We start from the raw sequence: 23,236 nt of genomic DNA on the forward strand, positions 1-23,236 counted from the left end.
TCGGAAAAAAAGCAACACCAGCAGCCAACAAATGGCACTCAGACAGCCACCCGTTTGGGTGTGTGGAATCCATGCAGCACTGTTTCCCGGTCAAGAGACTGTGGCGATGGGAAGCAGAGGAGGCCGAGTGGGGGTGAAAAAGGGTGGGGGGTAGGAAAGCATATATCACAAATTACCGGTTGTTTTGTTTCTGCTGGAAGCTCCGTTAAGGCTGCTTTCTCATACCCCCTGTTTGCTGGTCTCCGATAGGAGTCCGAGATGGCAGATTCGTGCTGCGTTATCTGGTAGGGGACCTCTACATGAATCTCTGCTCCCTCCTCGTTCTTTGTCAGTTTTTTCACTCCATTTGGTGCTTGGCTGAGTTCTTTATCTCTTCATTTGATGTTTTAAGGTTTCATGATTGTTGTATTCTCTGTTCGGTTTAGTTTTTCAGATCTTTGCTGTGGAGGGACGGCGAGGTGCTTCTGCCTAGAGCGCCATTTTGCCAGAACTCCCCTTGTCCTTTTTTTCTTTTATGATATGTGTATCTATTGCCATAAATTGAACTCCGAGGACTATCTTTGTTATGGCCTGAAGTATTTGGTATGATGTGTTTTCATTCTAGTTTGATTCTAGGATTTTTTTTTATTCCATCTCTGATTGCTTCTATTACCAAGTGGTTTGTATGTAGGTTTATATTCAATTTCCATGTAATTGATTTTTTCCTTGCTCTTTCTCTTGTTAATTTATACCTTGATGGCACTGTGGGCAGAGAAGATACTTTGTATTATCTCAACGATTTGAATCATGTTGAGGATTGTTTTGTGGCCTAAGATGTGGTCTATTCTGGAGAACGTTCCATGTGCTTTGGAAAAGAATGTTTTCTTTGCAGCTATTCGAAGTAGTGTTCTATATATGTCTATGAAGTCAAGTTGGTTGATTGTGCCCTTTAGATCTCTGTATCTTTGCTGAGTTTGTTTTAGATGTTTTGTCCTTTACTGGAAGTGGTGTGTTGAAGTCTCCTGCTATTATTATGGAACTATCAGTTTCTCTTTTCAGTACTGTTAGAGTGTGTTTTTTGTATTTTGGAGCTCTGTCATCGGGTGTGTAGATAATTTATTATGGTTAAGTCTTCATGATGGATACTCCCCTTAATCATTATATAGTGTCCTTGTTTGTCTTTTATGGTGAATTTTGATTTAAAGTCTATTTTATCTGAGATTAGTATTGCCACTCCTGTTTTTTTTTGGTAGTTGTTAGCTTGATATATTTTTTTCCAAACTTCAATTTTTAATAAATTCATGTCTTTGTTTATAATGTGTGTCTCTTGTAGACAGCATATTGAAGGATCCTTTTTTTTTATCCTTTCTATCACTCTCGGTCTCTTTATGGGTGCATTGATTCCATTTACATTCAGTGTAATTATTGATTGATGTGAGTTTATTGCTGTCATTTCGTAGTGCTTTTTCTGTGCTGCTGACGTTTTCTTTGTTCTTCCTACTCTCCTGTGCTGAATTCCTTTTGTTTGTAGATTTTTTTTATATTTCTTTTGTTTTTGTAGGTTTTGTTTTCACTGAGACTTTATGTTTTTCCTCTTTATTTTTATGAGTAGGTTTGTTAACTTTCTTTGTGGTTACCGTGAACATTACCCTCACCTTTCTAAGGTTGAAGCAGTCTATTATTACTTGATATCACCTTGTTTTGCTCTCCATTAGAAGGTTCTGTAGCTATATTATTTATTCCCTCTTTTATTATTCTGATGATCTTGTCATTTACAGATTAACTGCTCTGATTCCCTGTTGTATTTCTTTTGGTTTTAGATAGTCCTTGAGAGTTCAGTTCCTATTCTTGTATCTGGCTGGTATGATCTCGTATCCTAGATTCAGCCTGTGAGCTGGAGTTGTTTATTCTCAGATTGAAGGACTCCCTTTAATAATTCTTGTAAGTTTGGTTTGGTTTTTACATATTTCCTTAATTTCTGTTTATGTGGAAATGTCCTAATTTCATCAAGATATTTGAACGAGTGTTTTGCAGGATATATTTTTCTTGGCTGACAATTTTTTTTTTTCTTTCAAGGTTTTATATATGTCATCACATTGCCTTCTTGCCTTCATGGTTTCTGCCAAATATTCTGAGCTTAGTCTTATTGTTTCTCCTCTGTAGGTGACTTCTTGTTTTTCATGAGCCGCTCTCAGTATTATTTGTTTGTCTTTGTTTTGGACGAGTGTGATTATGATATGCTTTGGTGATTTCCTTTTGGGGTCTATCCTGTATGTGGTTCGGAGAACTTCTTGGATGGCCATCTTTTCATCTTTCATGATATTGGGGAAGTTTTCTGCCAGCATTCCTTCAATGATCTTATCTCCGTTTTTTATTTTCTCCCCCTGTTCTGGAATTCGAATCACTCGAAAATTTTTGCTTTTGATTGTATCCCACATAATTCTCACGGTGTCTTCATTTTTCTTTGTTCCTTTTTCTCAGTTTTCTTCAAACAGAGTTGTATCCAAGTGTTTGTCTTCAATCCCACTGATCCTGTCTTCCACCATTTCAAATCTGCTCCTCAGACCTTCTATGACACTGTCCATTGCTGAAATCTTGTTGTTTATCTTTTAGATTTCTAATTGTTGTTTTTGTATAATTTACAGTTGTGAATTTATTTTGGCATTTTTGTTCCTGCATTATTTTCCTGAGTTCTTCCATTTTTTGATTGTATTTTCCATGAATGTGTCTCCCTTTTCCATGAATTTGTCTATTTTTCCTCATTTTTGTCTGCTCTTGTTTCAACTCTTGGATAATTCTGATTATTAGAGGTTTGAGTTCCCTATCAGGTAATTCTATTGCCTTTTCTTCTCCTGTAATGTCACCTGGTGTTTTATTTTGGAAGCCTACTGGAACCATCCTGTCCAGTTTTTGTAAATGTTTTGAAATTACCTGCTGTCTTTGGGGCATTCAGTAGTTATTTTTCTCGTTTATTGATTGTATATTTGTTTGTTTTGTCCTTTTTTTTAATTTGGCTATGTCTGAGCTGGTGGGATGTGTTCTTTGTTGTTTTGTTGTCTGTGGGCATGATACTTTTTGCCTCCTTCTCCAGTTGGCAGGGTCAGTCGCTCAGATATGGTACAGCAGGGCGGGTCTCGCTGAAGAGGTGTTGCTGGGATAAGTTGTTTGTGGCACTTACTACAGCCACCAGGGCAGGTTGGTAATCAGCGCAGGGGTGGATCCTGAAGGCCAAACAAAAAAGAATGCTAGGGAAGCTTATCATTGGAGTGGAGAGATGAGAGATTATGAAATGGAAAAAAAAAACAAAAAGGAGAAGAAGAAAAAAATAATAGAACAAAATCAATAAATAAAAATTAGAAAGAAAAAAGAACAGCAAAGCTCCCAGGGATCCCACCAGTGCAGCTATGAGGTCTGGGGAAGTTGTTCCCAGGTATTAAAGTACAGCCTGGCTAGCAGGCATAGGAGTATTCAGTGCCAGGTGTTTAGGGGACTGGAAGAGAAGGAAGGCATAAAGAGATGAGAAAGTGAGTAATGACGAAAGACAAAAAGGGAAAAATAGGGAAAAGCAAACAAAACTAATTAAAAAAAGAACAAGGAAAACCCCAAAGAACAGAAAAAAAACAAAAACCACGGACAAAGAAATGTTCTCAGCGATCCCTCTGCACATCTGAGCAAGCTGAGGGGGTAGGTCCCAAGATGCAAAACACTGCCCGGCCAGAAGGGTTTCCCAACTCAAGAAAAGAAAAGGAAAATAAATAAGCAATTCAAAACAAACGAACAAACAAAAACCCCAGGACCCCGCCAGCATGGCAGCATGGACCAGGAAGCAGTTCCACACTTGAACAGAACTCCACAGCCCCACAGGAAGAAGCAAAGATGGTGCATGGAACCAGGTAATTGAGCGAAAGCAGTGGGAGGTGAGAGGTAAGGAAGAAATCAAAAGAAGTGGAAAAAAGCAATACCAGCAGCCAGCAAATGGCTTTCAAGGTGTCGGCCAGTGGGGGTGGGTGGAATCTAAGCAGCTGGTGCCTCCCGGACAAGATAGTGTGGCGAGGGGAAGCAGAGGAGGCCAAGTGGGGGTGAAGAACGGTGGGGGGTAGGAAAGCATATATCCCCAGTTACCAGTTGTTCTGTCCCCTTCAGGAAGCTCTGTGAAGCTGTATTCTTATACCCCTTATTTTCTGGTCTCCGATTGGAGTCCAAGATGGTGGATCCGTGCTGTGTTAGCTGATAAGGGACCTCTCCATGTATGTTTTCTCGCTCTCTGTTCTCTGTCAGTTTCTTATTCCATTTGGTGATTGACTGAGTTCTTTATCTCTTCGTTTGATGTTTTATGGTTTCAGGATTGCTGTTTTCTCTGTTTCGCTTAGTTTCTCGGGTCTTAGCTGTGGAGGGACAGGGCGGTGTTTCTGCCTAGAGTGCCATGTTGCCAGAAGCCAGTCTCCGTCTCTTTATGGGTGCCTTTAAGCCATTTACATTCAGTGTATTTATTGATAGGTGTCAATTTATTGCGACCATTTTGTGTTTTTTTCTTTTTTTCTTTTTTGTAGTGCAGATATTTTCTTTATTCCTCTTACTCTCCTGTGCTGGATTCCTTTTGTTTGTGGATTTTATTTTCATTTCTTTTGTTTTTGTATTTTTCTTTTTTACTGATACTTTATTTTTTTCTTCTTTATTTTGATAAGTAGGTTTGTTAACTTACCTTGAGATTTACCCTTAGCTTTCTAGGTTTGAACAAGTCTATTATTACTTGGTATTGCCTTGCTTTCCTCTACATTAGAAGGTTCTATACCTACACCATTTATTCCCTCTTTTATTGTTCTGAAGTTGTTGTCACTTACAGATCAACCTCTCTGATTCCCTGTTGTAATTCTTTTGGTTTTGGATAGTCCTTGAGAGGTCTTTTCCTATGTTGGTATCTTGCTGGTATGATCCTCCATCCTAAATTCAGCCTGTGGTCTGATGTTGTTTGTTCTAAGATTGAAAGACACCTTTTAATAATTCTTGTAAGTTTGGTTTGGTTTTTACACTGTCCTTACTGTGTGTTTATCCATAAAAGCCCTAATTTCACCTTTATATTTGAATGAGAGTTTTGCACTATATATTATTCTGGTTTGGCATTATTTTTCCTTCAAGGTTTTATATATGTCATCCCATTGCCTTCTTGCCTACATCGTTTCTGCCCAATAATCTGAGCTTAGGCTTATTGTTTCTCCTCTGTATGTGTTTTTGCTTTTCTCGAGCTGCTCTCAGGATTCTTTCTTTGTTTTTGGTTTTAAAGAGTATGATTATAATATGCCTTGGTGATTTTCTTTTGGCATCTATCCTATATGGGGTTCATTGAGCTTCCTGGATGGTCAACTTTTCATCTTTCATGATATTGGAGAACTTTTCTGTCAGCTATTCTTCAATGATCTCTGTGTTTTCTGTTTTCTGCCCCTTTATCAAACTCTGATCACTCGCAGATTTTTGCTTCTGATTGTATCCCACATAATTCTCAGCGTTTCTTCATTTTTCTTCTTTCTATTTTATGATTTTTCCTCAAGCAGAATTGTATCCAAGTATTTGTCTTCAATTTTGCTGATCCTGTCTTCCATCATTTCAAACCTGCTCCTCAACACTTCTATGACATTGTCCATTTCTGAAATCTTGTTTATCTGTATAATTTCTAGCTGTTGTTTTTGTATGATTTCTAGTTTTGAATTTATTTTAGCATTTTGTTCCTATACTATTGTCCTGAATTTTTCAATTTTTTTTTGTATTTCCATGAATTTGTCTGACTTTCCATGAATTTGTCTATGTTTTCCTCGTTTTTGTCTGTTTTCTGCTTCAGCTCTTGGATAGTGCTGAATATTAGAAATTTCTATTCCCTATCACGTAGTTCTAGTGCCTTTTCTTCTACTGAAAAGTCATCTTGTCTTTTATTTGGAATACCTACTGGAACCATCCCATCCTTTTTTATATGTTTTGATATTGTCTGCTGTATTTGAGCACTCAGTAGTTAATTGCCTCATTTACTGATTGTAGATTTGTTGGTTTCATCTTCGTTTTTGTTTTATTTGGTTATGTCCGAGCAGGTGCGTTATGTGTTCTTTGTTGTTTGTTGTTCTGTAGGCTTTATACCTTTTACCTCTTTCTCCAATATGCTTGGTCAGTCTTCAGGTGTGGTATAGCAGGGCAGGTCCAGCTGATGGGGTGCTGCTGGGATAGGTTGTTTGCGGCATATACAAGGGCCAACATGGCAGACTGGAAATCAGTGCACAGCAGGATGCAGTAGGTAGTGCCTATGCTGTTTGAGGGTGTGGTGTTCAGGGCATGGTGCAGTTAGGCAGCAAGCGGGGGGAAATTGTGATGTGTGGAGCTAAGTTGAATATGGGAAAGAAGAGAGAAAAGAGAGAGGAACAGGAGCCAAAAACATACGTACAAACAAAGAGTGCTAAGGGAGCTTGCTCTTGGAGTGGGAGATGAGAGACTGAGGAATGGAGAAAAACAAAAAGGAAAAAAGGGTAAAAGAGAAAATGAATCAATAAAAATTAGAGGAAAATAGAAAAAAAATTGAAAAGCTCCCAGTGATCCCACTGGAGCAGCTGTTAGGATTTTGAAAGTTGCTCCCAGGCCCTGAACTAGAGCCTGGCTAGAAGGGTAGAGGTGTAACACAGCACCAAGTATTCATGGGTCAGAAGTGAAGAGAAGTTTGGAGAGATGAGAAACTGTAACTGGAGAAACACAGAAAGGGAAAGAGAGAGAATAAAATAAAACAATGAAACAAAAAGGAAAACAAAAAAAGGAAAAGGAAATGTCCCAAGGGATGTCACAGTGCATCAGCACAGATTAAGAGAATAGCTCTCAATCCAGGCAGTACTGCCCGGCTTTAAGGGGCTGCCATGCCGAGAAAAGAAAAAGAAAAATAAGCAAACAAACAAATCAAAACAGAACAAATCAGAACCTACAGAGAAACAAACAAAAAAGCCCCAGGGATCCCACCAGCATGGCGGTATGGGCCAGAAACAGTTTCACCGTTGAGCAGTGTTTCACAGCCTTTCAGGAAGAAACAAACGTAGCACACGCAGCCAGGTATTTGGAGAAAGGATAGGGAAGGAGCGAGAGGTATGGAAGAAATCTAAACAAGCAGAAAAAAGCAACAAGAACAGTCAACAAATGGCACTCAGGGAGTCGGCATGTGCGGGCTGGTGAAATCCAAGTGGCACAAGGGTGAAGCTAGTGCTTCCTGTCCAAGAGACTGTGGCTTCAAGAAGCAGAGGAAGTTGAGTAGGGGTGAAGAGTGGTGAGGGGTAGGAAAGTGTATGTCACCAGTTACCGGTTGTTCTGTCTCCTGCTGGAAACTCCGTGAAGCTGCTTTCTCATACCCCCTGTTAGCTGATTTCTGATAGGAGTCCAGGATGATGGATCCTTGCTGTGGTAGCTGATAGGGGACCTCTGCATGTATCTGCATGTATACTTTTTCAGATCTTTGCTGTGGAGGGACGGCATGGTGCTTCTGTCTATAGTGCCATGTTGCCCAGAAGTGCAGTAAGAATTTTTTAAAAGTTAAAAAGAGATGTCTTTTTTATTGTTTAGCTTTCACATGCATATGAGGAGATAAGAAAAGTCCATGCCTTAGGGCATCAAGGTGACATCTTTGATATTTAATAATTTAAAGAGTTATTTTGATTTAGATTTGTCTTACGCAGTATGTAATTTGATTTCTTGAAGGTTGCATTGATTGTTGACTCAAGAAGAGTGAAATTCTTCACAACTTCTATTTCTTCTCCATATGCCATAATATTGTTTATTCGTCCAGTTGTTAGGATTTTAATTTTCTTTATGTTCATATGTAATTAATACTGAAGAGTGTAGTTTTTGAACTTCATCAGTAACTGCTTCAAGTAGTCTTCACATTCAGCAAGCAAGGTTGGATAATCTGCATATCTTAGTGTTGTCAATGAATCTTCCTCCAGTATTGATGCCACTAATGTTGCCATAGTAAAAGAAAAAGAAAGAAAGTAACAAGTGTTAGCACGGAAGTGGAAAAATTGGAACATTCATATATTGCTGATGGTAATGAAAACTGTTTCAGCTACTGTGGAAAACTGTGTGGCAAATCCTCAATCAGTGAACGATAAAAATACCATAACAAACAGCAATTCAACTCCTTGGTATATATCCCCCGAAAAATTAAAACAAGACGTTCAAACTGAAAATGTTACATGAATATTTATAGCGGCACTATTCACAAAGGCTACAATGTGGAAAAATTCAAATGTCCATCAATGTATCACTGGATAAACAAACTTTTCTTTATACATACAATGCAGTATTATTTCACAAAAGGAAAAAGGAATGAATGCATGCTGCAAGATAGAAGAACTTTGAAAATATTATGCTAAGTGAAAAATGCAGACAAAAATGTTCCATGTTGTATAATCCCATTTATACAAAATATCCAAAATAGGCATGTCCACAGAGACAAAAAATAGATCGGTGGTTACCAGGGATTGGGGAGGGGAGAATGTGGTGGAAACTCTTAATGGATCTGGGAATTTCTTTTGAGGTGATGAAATCATTCTTCAACTTGGTAGTGATGATGGCAGAACAACATTGTGAATGCATTTAATGCCACAGAACTGTATGTACGTTTTAACATGACAAAAATGGTAAGTGCTGTGTTTGTTATGTGTCTTTTACTAAAATGAATTCATGGAATAATTGAAAGCAAATTTATCATTTTCGTATTTTTTACTTGCTTTAAAAGACAACTAATTGTTTAAAACAATAATAACCTGTTGTTATCAAGTTGGTTCTGACTCATGGTGACGCCACAGGATAAAGAGTAGAACTGATGGTTATAAGGTTATTTTGACTGAAATCTTTATGAAAGCAGATCATGAGACTCTTCTTCCAGGGTTCACTGGGTGGGTTTGAACCACCAACCTTTTGGTTAGCAGCTGAGTACAAAACATTTGCGCCATCCAGAAGAGCTCAACTACTAACCAAAACTAACCAAAAGGTTGACAGCTTTTACTCACCCAGAGTCACGCTGGAAGACAGGTCCGGTGATCTGTGTCTTGAAAACACTAGGGAGCACAATTGTACTCTGCACAGATGGGGTCACCATGAGTTAGAATTAACTCAATGGCTACTAGTACTTAATAGCATGTGCAAAAGTGATTGGAACATAAGAAAGAGATGAGAGGGAGGAATCAGACATATAGTGTTATAATTGCCTTACACTAAAAAATGAATTGACATAATATTATTTGCAGGTAGAATCAGATTATTTAAAAGGCTTATTGTAAAAACTAGGGATAACACTAATGAAAAAGGGAAATAATATACAAATGTATAGAGGAGATATAAATGTTATCATAAAAAATACTCAAAGAGCAGAAAAAAAGAAAAGAAAAGAAAAAGAACAAGGAAAACTGCAGAAAATAGAAAACAGTTAGCAATATGGTAGATTTTATTTCAACTATCTAAATAATCATTTGAAATGCAAATGGCCTTAAAATAGGTGTTAAAACATGCAAACACACAAATAAAAATTACTAGATTGAGAAACTATTTTGTTCTGTAAACCTTCATCTAAAGTGAGAATAGCAGCACAACTGGAAGAATGTAGTCAATGTCATTGAACTGTGCATGTAGAAAATTTGAAATGATTTATCTTTGGCTATGTATATTTTCACCAAAAAAAAAGGTCGAGAAGAGAGAGGAATGACATGTTGTGGGGTTGTTAACCAATGTCATAAAACAATATGTGTACTACTGTTTAATGAGAAACTGTTCTGTAAACCTTCACCTGAAGTACAATAAAAAAAAAGAAAAAAATACTGGATTGAATAAAAAGGCAAGATTCAACTATATGACTGCATGCTGTCTACAAGAAAATAATTGTACATATAAAAGCTTGTTGTTTTTGTAAGTTACTGTCGAGATGCCTAGGACTCATGGCAGATTCGTGTATGACCCATAGTCTTGCCCTGTGCCATCTTTATGATCATTAGTAAATTTGAGCCCATTGTTGTGTCAGTTCTGTCAGTCCAAATCATTGATAATTTACCTCATTTTTGATGATCCTCTGCTTTACCAATATAGTGTCCTTTCCTAGAGATGGGTCTTTCCTGATGATGTGACCAAAGTAAGCAATCTTTGTTTCTAAAGAGCATTCTTGTTGTATTTCTTCCAAGACTGATTTGTTGGTTCCTCTGGCAGCCCATGATATATTCAATAGTATTCATCAACAATTATTCTTCAGTCTTTATTTTATATTGTACAGCTTTCTCATGCTTAAGAGGCAAATGGAAAGACCATGGCTCAGATCAGGGCACTTTAATCATCAAACTGACATCTTTACTCTTTAAAACCTTAAAGAGGTCTTATAAAGCAGATTTGTCCAATGTAATATGTCAGTGGATTTCTTGACTGCTTTTTCCATGGATATTAATTGTTGATCCAAGTAGAATAAAATCCTTAAAATTTCATTAATTTGTCAATTTAACATGATATTATTTATTGGTCCAGTTGTATTTTGGTTTCTCTCAAGTTCAGGCTGTAGTCTTTGACCTTCTTCAGTAAGTGCTTCAAGTTGTTTTCATTTTCACTTGCAGGTTGTTACATCTGCATATCACAGGTTGTTAATGAGTCTTCCTCTGTTCCTGAATTCTTTTTCATATAGACAGTTTCTCAGATTATTTGTTCCTCATACAGATTGAGTAAGTAAAGTGAAAGGATATAACCCTGTGACACACATTTTCCAATTTTAAACCATGCAGGATCACCTTGTTTAGTTGGAATGACTGTCTCTTCATCTATGCACAGGCTTCTAAACAAAACAAACTAACACTTAAGTGTTCTGTAATTCCTATTCTTTGCAATGTTATGTTCTATAATCCTCAGTAAGTACTAATGTGTGTGGTGTCATTATTCTTATGTAATGAAACTCCTTTCTAATGCCTGAAACTTGAAGAAGAGCTAAGAAAAAGTGAGCAGGGCTTAAATGCCTTGGAGCTCAGGGACTAGGAATGGATTTAGTGAGAAATTAAGCAATATAAACCAAATGGTGATACTGGGGTAGATTTTTGTGAAGCTCTGTATAGACACAATAGCTCCATGGCCTATTCCCAGAGACCTCCCCCTCTCCTCTGTACCCCGAACAAGGCCCAGCTGGGCAGTGAAGAAATTTTTTCTCTTTTCTTGTCCTCCTGCTACTTCACAGAAATCTAGGAGCTGCATCCAGTCTTCTAAGGGCTACTTCTCTGTACCTGTCTGATATAAGGGACCCACGTGGAGACATTGTGTTCCCGTCTGAGTGAAGGAGCCCATCAAAGGATGGTGTGAATCTGTCTGAAGAAAGGAGTCCATGTGGGTACAGTGTGCAACGGTGTGGGGGAAGGGATCTATAATGGGACAGCATGTGCTTGTTTGAGGAAATGGGCACACGTGGATAGAGTGTGAGCCAAGCACACAGAGGACACAGACTGTGTTAGTACTTGTGGAAAATGTTTCCCAATGAAGAGACGGTGTGAATCATCAGGATATTCTATTTGTCAAGAAGGAAAAATACTAGCCTTAAAGTAAGCAGCTGCAAACCAAAAGTTTGGGGGTTTGAACCCACCGGCCGAATCCAGTAGCCCCTACACGGGATAAGGGTGTGACAGTCTGCTTATGTAGAGATAAAAGCCTTGGAAACTCTATGTGACAGTTCTACTCTGTCCTATAAAGTCTTTACAAGTCGCATTTGACTCGATGGCAATGCATTTTTTCAATCAACCTATTTGACCTACCTGCAATGTATAGAACATTCCACTGCATGGCAATATAACTAATCAAAATATAACCTTTTGTTTACTTCGTCTTCAATTATCTTTTACTATGTCAAAATTTTAGTAGATTGTTCTACTATGTACATGCCTAAGTATTCCAGGCATAATAAAAATATATTTGAATATAACTAATGGTGTATCATAACACCGAGCATTTTTCTTCCCTTTTGGTTTGGCTGAAAGCAGAGAATACCAGAAAGATACTTATCTGTATTTTATTAACTATGCAAAAGCATTTGACAATGAGGGTCAAAACAAATCATGGATAACATTGCAAAAAATGAGAACTGCAGAAAACTTAGTTGTGTTCATGCAGAACCTATACGTAGATCAAGAGACAGTCACTGGAACAGAGCAAAATGATACTACATGGATTAAAATTAGGAAAACTGAGTGTCAGTGTTGTATCCTTTCACTATGTTTATTCAATCTGTATGTTTGGCAAATACTGTGAAAAACTGGACTATGTGAAGAAGTATGTGGTGTCAGATTTGGAGAAAGACATTAATAGCCTGCAGTATGCAAATGACACAACTTTGCTTTCTGAAAGTGAAGAGGATTTGAAACATTTACTGATGAAGATCAAAGACAACAGCCTTCAGTATAGATTACACCTCAAGATAAACAGAAAAAAAATCCTCACACTTGACCAATAAGCAACACCATGACAAAATATTGAAAGATGTAATTTTACTTGGATCCTCAATCAATGCCCATGGAAGCAGCAATCAAGAAAATCAAAATCATATTGCATTGGGAAAATCTGCTGCACAATACCTCTTTAAAATGTTAAAAAGCAAAGATGTCACCTTGAGGATTAAGGTGCTTCTAACTCAAACCATGGTATTTTCAACTGACTCATATGTATGCAAAAGCTGTACATTGAATAAGGAAGATTGAAGAAGAATTGATGCCTTTGAAGTATAGTGTTGGTGAACAGTAGTGAATATACCAATAGACTGCCACAAGAATGAACAAATTTGTCTCGGAAGAAGTACAGCCAGAATGTTCCTTAGATGCAAGGATGGCGATAAATTGTCTCACATACTTTGGACATGTTTCCAGGAGGGACTAGTTCCTGACGGACATTGTGATTGGTAAAGAGGAAGGTCAGTGAAAAAGAGGAAGACCCTCAATGAGATGGAGTGACACAGTGGTTCCAACTATGGTCTCAAACATAGCAACAATTGTGAGGATGGTGCAGGAATAGGCAGTTTTTCATTCTGTTTTACATCGGTTTGCTATGAGTAGGTACCAATCTGAGAGCACCTAACAAGAACAGTGGTGCAACTGAAGGTGAATGCCATTATTTCCAAATATTAAATTTGTAAGTAAAATAGTGTTTACTTCTAGGCTCTGTGTTGGTATATTTCCCATTCAGACAGTAGTATATTTTCTTATTTTAATAAGCTTATAGCGGGCCTGGTGGAAGAACGGTTAAGTGCTTGGATGTTAAACAAAAATTTTGCAGTTCAAACCCACCCAGCTTCTGTGTGAAAGAAATAACTAGTGATCTGTTCCCATAAAGAGTACATTCTAAAAAACCCTGTGGAGCAATTCTACTCGATCACATGGGGTCATTATGAATCAAAAATTGAATCAATGGCAACTAATAAGAACCACAATATTAGTGGATTGTTAATAAATTTAATAAGTAATCAGACAAATTATCTTCCATTTTCATTTGTATTACTTTAATGGTTTTAGTAACACGTTCCCTGTTTCATAAAAGTGAGAAGACACTTCTCCACTTAAATAATAATAATAATTTATAGATGGAAAAAGAAAAAAAAAGAACATAATAAAAAAATTGAAGCCTTTCCCTGGCTAGATTTCAGGCTACAACAATTAAGAATGTGTGTATTGGTGAAACGATAAATATATTGACTCAGCGTTTACATATCTGTAGGCCTTTAAGGGCCTAATTTGTGTTGGCTCAGGTTTGTTGTTAGGTACTATCATAGATTGAATTATGACCTCCAAAAATATGTGTATCAATTTGACTGGGCCATGATTCCCTGTATTGTGTCATGTTCCTATAGGTGATGTGCCTTTATGATGTTAATGAGGGAGAATGGACAGCAGTTGTGTTTCTAAGGCAGGACTCAATCTACAAGACTGGATTGTATCCTGAGGCAATCTCATGAGACACAAAAGGGAGAAGCTAGCAGAGAGACAGGGTACCCCCTACCACCAAGAAAGCAGTGACAGGAACAGAGAGTGTCCTTGGACATGGGGTCCCTGAGCAGAGAAGCTTCTAGTTCGGGGGGACACTGATGAGAAGACCAACAGAGAGAGAAAGCCTTCCCCTGGAGCTGATGCCCTGAATTTGGACTTTCCGCCTACTTTACTGTGAAGGAATAAATTTCTCTTTGTTAAAGCCATCTACCTATGGTATTTCTGTTATAGCAACAGTGGTTGACTAAGACAGAAATTGGTACCGAGAGAGTGGGGTGCTGCTCTAATAGATACCTAAAATGTTTAAGTGGCTTTGAAACTGTGAATGGATAGAGGAACAGCAGTGGCAGAGGACTAGCAGCAGCAGAGAACCTGCATTGGTAGAGAAGTGGCAACAGCAGAGAGCCGGCAACAGCAGACCCAGGAGATCAGTGCGAGACGGCACTGGAGTTGATGCAGGGAGCGAAGGAGCTGAGTGCCTGTGCGCACGAGACTTCTGAGGGTGGACCCATGGACTCTGGTGTTTCTAAGTTTGGAGTTGCCACTCAGATGGACTAGGAGAATGGTGCGCCTAAAGCCTAGGGAGCACAGTTGGGGTCCCTGTGGGCCTGGAAGGCGGAGAGGAAGCCCAGGGCCGAGGGGCCTCCACTCAGAATTTGGAGACAGTGGCCAATACTTAGCGTCTGGTGGATTAGGGTCATTGTGTAAATTGTCTCAGAGAACAGAAGATTATTTTCAAAGCCTTGATGGCTAATGTAATGTGCTCTGCTGACTTGCTTGGTGCCTGTTATCCCTTCTTTCCCTTCAGTTTCTCCCATTTGTAATAGAAATGTCTAATTTGTGCCTAGTTCTGCCATTGTACCTTTGGAAACAGATAACTTGTATTCTAGAGGAATTTTTGGATTTTTGACTTATAGTTAAGACTTTTGCTATGATATGATGGGAAAGATATGTTTTGCATGTTGCAAGGATGTGATTTTTGGGGGGACAAAGAGTGGAATGTCATGGATTGAATTATATCCCCCAAAAATATGCGTATCAATTTGGTTGGGCCATGATTCCCTGTATTGTGTGATGTTCCTATATGTAGTAAATCCTGCCTCTGTAATGTTAATGAGGGAGGATGGGCAGCAGTTGTTTTAGTAAGGCAGGACTCAGTCTACAAGTTTGGATAGTATCCTGAGGCAATCTCTTGAGATACAAAAACGGAGAAGCAAGCAGAGAGACAGGGTACTTCCTACCACGAAGAAAGCAGTGCCAGGAGCAGAGCATGTCTTTGGACCCCGGGTCGCTGCACAGAGAAGCTCCTAGTCCAGGGGAACACTGACGAGAAGGCCAACAGAGAGAGAAACACTTCCCCTGGAGATGACACCCTGAATTTGGACTTACAGCCTAATTATTTTTATTTTTTTCTTGTACTTTAAATGAAGGTTTGCAGAACAAATAGTTTCTCATTAAACCGTCAGTACACATATTGTTTTATGACTTTGGTTAACAACCCACTTCATACCAACACTCTCCCTTCTCTACCTGGAGGACCTTTTTTTGTTGAAAATATACATATCCAAAGTTACACCGTTTGGAAAGTTTCTACGTGTACAATTCAGTGACATTGATTACATTCTTCCAGTTGTGCTGCTATTATCACTATCCTTTTCCAAATTATTCCATCACCGTCGACTTCAACTCACTGTTCCCTACGATTCCCATGAAACCTTTTGAGTTGCTGTTGTCAATTTGAACTCACATAGATATTTATTTTTTTTGTACCTTAGATGAAGGTTTGCAGAACAAATAGTTTCTCATTAAACAGTACACATATTGACCTATGACAATGGTTAACAACCCCATGACATGTCAACACTGTCCCTTCTCAACCTTGGGTTCCCTATCACCAGCTTTCCTATCCCCTCCTGACTTCTAGTCCTTGTCCCTGGACTGCTGTGTCTCATTAGTCTTATTTTGTTTTATGAGGTTGTCCAGTCCCCAGCTGAACGGTGGACTTCAGGAGGGGATTCATCACAGAGCTGAAAGGGTGTCCAGGGGCTATACGCTAGAAGTTTCTCCAGTCTGTGAGGCCAGTAAATCTGGTCTTTTTTTTGTGAGTTTGAATTCTGTTCTACATCCTTTTCCAGCTCTGTCCAGAACCCTCTATTGTGATCCTGGTCATAGCAGTCAGGGGTGGTAGCCGGACACCATCAACCTGTACTGGACCCAGTCTGGTGGAGGCCATGGCAGCTGTGATGCATTAGTCCTTTGGACTAATCTTTTCCTTTTATCTTCTTCTATTCATTCTCTTGTGCTCTTGAAGGGGTAAGACAAGGGGAGTATCTTAGATGGCTTCTCAGGCTTTTTAAGACCCCAGACACTACTCACCAAGGTAGAATGTAGAGCATTGTCTTTATAAACTGTGTTATGTTAATTGAGCTAGATGTTTCCCGAGACCGTGGTCCTCACAGCCCTCCGCCCACCAATTCAGTCCCTCAGGGAGTTTGGAAGTGTTTATTTAGCTTCCATGATCTTTTCTTGTGCAAGATGTTCTGGCCTCCCCAGTAATGTGTAGTGTCTTACCCTTCACCAAAGTTACCACTTATCTGTTTAGTGCCCCTCACCTCTCCCATCCCTCGTAACCAACAAAGATTGTTTCTTTTTGTGTTTAAACTTTTATGTGAGTTATACAGTAGAAGTCTCATACTGTATTTGTCATTTTCTGATTGACTTATTTCACTTAGCATAATGTCCTCCATGTTATGAGATTCTTCATAGATTCATCACTGTTCTTTATCTTTTTATAATACTCCATTTTGTGTATGGATCATAGTTTGTTTATCCATTCTTCTGTTGATGGGCATCTAGTTTGTTTCCATCTTTTTGTTATTGTGAACAGTACTTCAATGAATATGGGTATGCATATGTCTATTCGTGTGATGACTCTTATTTCTCTCTGATATATTCTTAGGAGTGTCCTTCAAGACAAACACTTGGATAGAACTCTGAGGAAAAATCAGAAAAAAAGAATGAGGAAAAATGAACAAATCTTAAGAATTGTGTGGGATACAATCAAAAGCAAAAATCTGCATGTGAACAGAGTTCCAGAACAAGGGGAGCAAACAGAAAACACAGAGAGGATCATTGAAGAATTGCTGACAGAAAACTTCCCCAATATCATGAAAGATGAAAAGCTGAACATCCAAGAAGCTCAACGAACCCCATGTAGGATACAACCCAAAATAAAATCACCAAGGCGTATCATAATCACACTTGCCAAAACCAAAGACAAAGAGTCCTGAGAGCAACTCGAGAAAAACAAAAAGTTACATACAGAGGAGAAACAGTAAGACTAAGCTCAGATTATTCGGCAGAAACCATGAAGACAAGAAGGCAACGGGATGACATATATGAAACCTTGAAAGAAAAAAAAGCCAGCCAAGAATAATATATCCTGCAAAACTCTTGTTCAAATATGATGGTGAAATTAGGACATTTCCAGATAAACAGAAATTAAGGGACTACGTAATAACCAAACCAAACTTACGAGATTTATTAAAGGAAGTCCTTCAACCTGAGAACAAACAATATCAGACCACAGGCTGAATATAGGACATGTGATTGTACTAGCAAGATACGAACCTAGGAAATGAACTCTTAAAGACTATGCAGAACCAAAAGAATTACAAAAGGGAACCAGAGATTTTAATCTGTAAGTGGACTTTCAGCCTACTTTACTGTGAAGAAATAAATTTCTCTTTGTTGAAGCCATCCAGTTGTGGTATTTCTGTTATAGCAGCACTAGATGACTAAGACAGATATCATCGAGTCAATTCTGACACATAGCAACCCCATGTGACAGAGTAGAACTGCCATATAGGGTTATCTAAGCTATCGTCTTTATGGGAGCAGATCGCCTTGTCTTTTCTCTTATGAAGCCACTGGGTGGTTTTGAACTACCAACCTTTGTTTAGCAGTCAAACACTTAACCATTGTGCCACCAGGGCTCCTTCCTCCAGGTTTACCTAAGTATAATTTACATACATCATTTAGTTCCTGCAGACATACATTTCTCCTAATGTTGGCTATGTTTAAATATTTCTACTAGAGTTCCTCAATATCAACACTATCCCAATTTGGGCCACTTAATTATTTATTGTGGGGAGAAGTCTGGTGCACTGTATATTTTTTAAGAATATCCCTGAACTCTAACATTAGTGCCAGCACTATCTGCAACAATCGGTGAAAACTAAAAGTGAATCCAATAATTGTCTAGTATCACTGAGAACAAAATTGCCCTGTAATATATGGATGCTCATATGCACAAAAAAACTGGACAATTAATAACGAAGATCAAAAAACTGATGACTTTGAATTATGGTGTTAGCAAAAAATATTGAATTTACCATGGACTGCCAGAAGAATGAACAAGTCTGTCTTGGAAGACATACAGCCAGAGTGCTCCTTGGAAGTAAGAATGATAAGATTTCATTTCACGTACTTTGTACATGTTATGAGGAGGGACTAGTTCCTGGAGAAGGAAATCATCAAGGTAGAGGGTCATTGAAAAAGAAGAAGATGCTCATCAAAATGTATTGACACATTGGCTGTAACAATGGGCTGAAACCAAGCAATGATTGTGAGGATGGTACAGGAGCTGGTATTGTTTCCTTCCATTGTGTATAGGGTTGCTATAAGTCAGAGTTGACTCCATGACACCTAACAACAACATATGAATGGCACTATAGACTGATACAACATTGTTGTTGTTATTGTTGTTAGGTGTCATCAACATTACTCAGGTCATCCTAAGTTAAGAGCATGACCTCAGTATAGATTGGGGAGCACGTATGAGAATGAATATATTATAAATCAATCTGAGGGTGGGAGGCAGGTTTGAGGTTCAATATAAGAACAATTTCCTGTGTTAAATGTTTCTTAACCTGGCAACCAATAACATTAATTAGTATCCTGAATTGTAAACAGAAGTCTCATCAAAAAATACTTTTTACACCCAGACACCCTTTTAGCTCAGTGGTGAAGCTACCTCCGAGGTTCACTGTTCAGCCTGTGAGTGGACAGCCCCGTAAAACCAAATGAGACTAACGAGGTACAGGAGTCCACTGACAAGGGCCAGAAGGCAGAAGGGGACAAGGAAGCTGGGGATAGGGAACCCAAGGTTGAGTAAGGATATTGTTGATGTGTTGTGAGATTGTTAACCATTGTCATAGGGCAACATTTGTAGTAACTGTTAAACGAGAAACTATTTTGTTCTGTAAGCCTTCATTTTAAGTGAGAATAACAGCACGATTGGAAGAGCGTAGTCAATGTCACTGAAGTGTGCATGTAGAAATTTTTGAAATGGTGTATCTTTGGCTATGTGTATTTTCACCAAAAAAAAATGTTGAGAAGTTAGAGGGTTAATATTTTGTGGGGTTGTTAACCAATGTCATAAAACAACATGTGTACTACTGTTTCATGAGAAACTATTTGTTCTGTAAGCCTTCACCTGAAGTACAATAAAATATAAAAAAAATATTTTTAGGAGGCTGTCCATGAGAGAGATCAGGAAAGAGGGACAAAACTCATTCGCATGAAAAGAAGTCACGTTCACTGTCATAAAATTCCCTAGAATCACTGTGTATGAGGGTCCTCAGAGAGGTACTTAAAAGATGGGGAAACCACAGCTTCTGAAAGGAAATCCTTCCCTGACTTACTTCTCCTGAATCTGCTGACAAGATGGGCCACTTAGCTTATTGGATCCTGAATGCCCTACTGACCACAGCCTTGCTGGCTTCCTGCAGGGAGGTTTGTGTCTGGGCTCACACTGACTTCCCTTCACTATTTTCTTGCACAGTAATACACTGCTGTGTCCTCAGATTTCACGGAGCTCAGTTTTAAGTAAACTTGGCTCTAGGAGGTATCCATGGTGATGTTGACTCCAGATGCCTGAGTTAGGTTATAATTTGTGCTTCCACCACTGCTTATTTAACTGACTTACTCCAGTCCCTTTCCTCAAGCCTGGCAGGCCCAGTTCACAGCATAGCCAGTTAAAGAGAATCCAGAGACAGAACAGGTGAGAGACACGGTCTGTGAGGTCTTCACCAGTCCTAGGCCCGACACTTGCACTTGCACTTGGCACAGAGCACCTGAGGACAAGAAGAAACACAGTGAGTCATGAGCTCAGATGAAACATCCTGAGACCTTCATGTCTGAATCTCTAAGATACCTCTGGGAGCTGCCACTATAAATAGGAAATCACACATGTGTTTCATATTCTTGTGGATGAGGTCCAGGATTCCCAGACAATATTCTCCAAGGTGAAGAGGAAGAAATCTAAATTTAAGTAAATGTGTTCTGTGCTTTCATCTGGGCAGCTAAGTGGGATTGCAATATGGGAGGTGCATTAGTATGCAAAGGTGAAAAAGGGTGAAGGGAAGCCCCTTTTTCTAGGGTTCTCACTGGATAAAAGATGTTAACCATTCTCTTGTGGGAACACAAGCTTTTCCCTGGCATCTTCACTTCACCAAGCCCTAGGTATTCTTAATACATGCCAGGACATATTCTGGAGGGGGAACCACATGCAACCAAGGATCAAGGACAATTTTGAGAATAGGGACATTTCACCTCTACTCGTAGGAATGGCTAGAGAGATACATAAGTACATGGGTAGATAAATAATAGATATATAGATAGATAAAGATATACAGACAGATAGACGGATAAATAGATAAATAAGTATCAAATATTTACCACACCAGGGCTCTCTGAATTGTCACATAACAGATCTGATTCATTTCACACCTCCATTATGTAATGTTGAAACTTTTAGTTACTCCAAAATGTTGAAACTTTTAGTTACTCCAAAATGTTGAGAGAGCAACTAAAAGGGCCAAAAACATCAAATTTAGACAAAACTAGACTTCCGCTCAACATGGCACTCTAGGCAGAAGCACCACGCTGTCCCTCCACAGCGAAGATCTGAAAAACTAAGTCAAACAGAGAAAACAGCAATCCTGAAACCTTAAGCATCAAATGAAGAGATAAAGAACTCAGCCAAGCACCCAATGGAGTGTGGAACTGACACAGAATGGAGAACAAGGAGAGATTCATGCAGAGGTCCCCTATCAGTTAACACATTGTGGTCCGCCATGTTGGACTCCTATCAGAGATCAGTGAACAGGGGGTTTGAGAAAGCAGCTTCACGGAGCTTCCAGCAGGAGACAGAACAAGTGGAAAAGAGTGATTTATGCTTTCCCATCCCCAACCCTTCTTCACACCAACTTGGCCTCCTCTGTTTCCTGAGAACAAAGGTTCTTGACCGGCAAGCACTGGCTGCTTGGATACCACCCACCTGCACTGGCCGACTCTCTGAGTGCCATTTGTTGGCTGCTGGAGTTGCTTTTTTCTGCTTCTTTTGATTTCTTCCTTACCTCTCACGACCTCCCCCTCCTTTCTCTCAAGAACCTGGCTCCGTGCACCATTTGCTTCTTCCTGAAAGGCTTTGAAACTCCGCGTGACTGTGAAACTGCTTCCTGACCCTTGTTGCCAGGCTAGTGGGATCCTGGGGCTTTTTATTTGTTTGTTTTAAAATGTTTGTTTTCTTTTTCTTTTCTCTAACTGTGAGCTCGTTCTAGCCAGTCAATACTGCACATCTTGGGACCTACCCTCTCAGTTTTCACAGATGCACAGAGGGATCCCTCAGAGCATTTCTTTTTTCATGATTTTTTTTCTGTTTTTTGAGGTTTTTCTTGTTCTTTTTTTAATTCTTTGTTTTCTTTTCCCTCTTTTTTCCCTTTTTGTCTTTCTTCATTACTGAGTTTCTCATCTCTCTATACCTTCCTTCTCTTCCTGTCCCTGAATAGCTGGCACTGAGTGAAACCTCTATGCCTTCTAGCTACGCTGTACTTCAAAACCTGGGAGCTACTTCCCCAGACATTATAGCTACACTGGTGGGGTCCCTGGGAGATTTTACTTTCTTTTTTCTTTCTGACTTTTCTTTATTCATTTTTTTCTTCTCCATTTTTATACTGTCTCATCTCTCCTCTCCAACAGCTAGCTGCACTAGCTCTCTTTTTTGTTTGTATGTTTTTGGCTCCTGTTCCTCTCTCCTCTCTCCCACACCCATCTTAGCTCCACACATCACAATCTCACACCTCCTTCCTGCTTACCTGAACCATGAGCTTAATATCATACTACTAAACAACACAGGCACTGCCTACCAGAAAGAGCCTTGCACTGATTACTGGTGGGCACTGGTGGCCGTAATAAGTACCACAAAGAACCCATCCTAGCATCTCTTCTTCACATAGACCTGCCTTGCTGTAACATATCTGAGTGACAGACCCTGTCAATTGGAGAAGGAAGTGAAAAGTATCGTGTTCACAGACCAACAAACAAAAAAGAACACACAGCACGCTTGTTCAGACATACCAAATAGAACAAAAAAGGATGAAAGAAACAGATCTGCAATCAATAAATGAGAAAAATAACTATTGAATTCCCGAAAGACTGCAGATAATATCAAAACATTTACAAAAATAGGACTAGATGGTTGCAGTAGGCATACAAAATAAAACACCAGGTGACTTTCCAGTAGAAGAAAAGGCAGTAGAACTACCTGATAAGGAATTCAAATCTCTAATACTCCAAATTATCCAAGAATTGAAGCAAGAAGCAGAAAAAAATGAGGAAAAAATAGAAAAATTCATGGAAAAGACAGACAAATTCATGCAATATACAGACAAAAAATTGGAGAATTCAGGAAAATAATGCAGGAAAAAAAAAACCAAAATAAATTCACAACTAGAAATCACACAAAAACAACAATTAGAAATCCAAAAGATAAACAACAAGATTTCAGAAATGGAAAGTGTCATAGAAAGGTTGAGGAGTAGATTTGAAATGGTGCAAGGCAGGATCAGCGAAATTGAAGACAGATTGATGATAGAACTCCATTTGAGGAAATCTCAGAAAAAAGAATGAAAGAAAATGAAGAGACCTTGAGAATTTCGTGGGATACAATCAAAAGCTAAAATTCACTAGAGATTGGAGTTCCAGAAGAGGGGGAGAAAACAGAAAACACAGAGAAGATCCCTGAAAAACTGCTGACAGAAAAGTTCCTCAATATCATGAAAGATGAAAAGCTTGCCATCCAAGAAGCTTAACCAACCCATATAAGATAGACCCCCAAAGAAAATCACAAAAGCATATCATAATCACACTTGCCAAAACCAAAGACAAACAAAGAATCCTGAGAGCAGCTCGAG

General features: G+C 38.9%; 1 pseudogene; it reads right to left on the reverse strand.

The window, feature by feature from the left end:
* Window positions 1-22,256, reverse strand: part of LOC105756353 (immunoglobulin heavy variable 4-59-like) — a 36,758-nt pseudogene extending 14,502 nt beyond the window's left edge.
* Between the last annotated feature and the right edge of the window lie 980 nt (window positions 22,257-23,236).

Source organism: Trichechus manatus, unplaced genomic scaffold, assembly GCF_000243295.1.
Source record: "Trichechus manatus latirostris isolate Lorelei unplaced genomic scaffold, TriManLat1.0 scaffold00053, whole genome shotgun sequence".
NCBI classification, from domain to species: Eukaryota; Metazoa; Chordata; class Mammalia; order Sirenia; family Trichechidae; genus Trichechus; species Trichechus manatus.